Raw genomic sequence first — 1,613 nt, forward strand, 5'->3', positions numbered from 1 at the left:
ATGAACTGAGGTGGTGAGGAGGAGGACGTGGCTTAGCATCACCAGGACACACACACACACACACACACACACACACACACACACACACACACACACACACACACACACACACACACACACACACACACACACACACACACACACACACACACACCAGGTGTGTTAAGATGTAAGGTTGTTGTTTGTTGGAATGGTGTTTAACTTTTTAGAGAAACAGCCATCTTATTCTCCCTGATTCATTTTAAGAATCCAGGATAGACATCACTCTCTCGCAAACCTTTTTGCAACATCTCCTCGCTATCTGGAAGATAGGGCTTAGGTCTCCCTATGCAGAGTCTGATCAATTCAAGTCTTGTCTTTCTGAATAAAACATGGGACTCTCTATTGGCCTGTGTCAGGGACAGGACATTTGAGCTGCTCCAGCCTAAAACCCTTGCTCTGAAGACGGCATGGACAGGACAGCAGAGGGTAAAGAGGGACCTGCTTTTTGGCAACTATTTTCGTCCGATAGAAGCAAACAAACAGAATCCTTCTTGGTTTATGAGTGTGTCTTTGTTTAGTGATCGCTGGACTTTTTTGGACATCCTGCAGAACTGAATTATAGCATTGATCCGAACAAAGAATAGGAAAAAGTGACGATATCCTCTGAGATTATTTTGTTTAACCGATTTGTTGATTTAACCGTGAAAGTCTGTATAAGCCAACGTATTTTTTAACTAATTCCATTTCGGCGTCCTTACATTTGTTCTGTAATGTATGGGTTTCGGATTACTGGAAAAATGTTGACTAAAGGGACCTGCATACACTTTTTTGTGTGAAATTTCATAAAATCTGAGATTGTGTGCTATGATTCAGTCATGACTTCTGGAAACGGAATGTCAATAGATTTATTATTGACATTCCCCATGACCCTATCTATTTAACACACCACCATTCTCTACTCTTTCCCTACTCTTCTTTAGTATATGGAGATCTTTGCAGGGGTTCCCTCACCTTTTGTGAGGAGAGAAGGTTGAATACATAACCATGATTACAACGTTTGCTCAAATTTTTTTTTTGACTTTTGAAAATACTATTGAAAATACGTAGTATTTTACGGAAATAAGTGTAGAGACATAGCTTGAGTACAGAATGCTGCTTGAGATTATTTTTTATTATTATTATTACCATGAATATTATATTTGCTAAATAAAGGAATATTAATGTGAAAAAACCAAGCACTAAAATGCATGCATGTAAATGCATGTATGACACACACACGCACACACACACACACACGCAAGCGTACAGCAGAGTGCATGCAGTCATTTAATCTGTTCCACAACTGCATGCACTAACGCAGTCAGACACTCCTTAATTAAAAGGAGCCATATTCCCACACACACTGAAACTGCTGATTTTCAACATTGTTTTTTTTCTTTTCTTCCTCTCGTTTTTATATTTTTAAAATATTCAGACCTTCCGTTTTGGAGCCAAAACATTTGCTGCTTGTCTGCCTTAACACTCTTATCTGCACTTTTGTCCTAAATAAACTCAAAGTTTGTTCAACTCAAATCCCATCTTTCTCTGTTTTTTTATTATAGCGTCGCAGGATGTAAAACAACATTTTGAAT

At 38.5% G+C, this 1,613-nt stretch overlaps 1 protein-coding gene across 1 annotated transcript in view; it reads left to right on the forward strand.

The window, feature by feature from the left end:
- Positions 1-40, forward strand: part of LOC115551305 (transmembrane protein 189) — a 21,555-nt gene extending 21,515 nt beyond the window's left edge. The window contains exon 7 of the mRNA XM_030366989.1: positions 1-40. This exon is cut by the window's left edge and continues 491 nt beyond it. The gene's annotated coding sequence lies outside the window, so the exon portion shown is untranslated.
- Positions 41-1,613: the final 1,573 nt, after the last annotated feature.

Source organism: Gadus morhua, chromosome 9 (genome assembly GCF_902167405.1).
Source record: "Gadus morhua chromosome 9, gadMor3.0, whole genome shotgun sequence".
NCBI lineage: Eukaryota > Metazoa > Chordata > Actinopteri > Gadiformes > Gadidae > Gadus > Gadus morhua.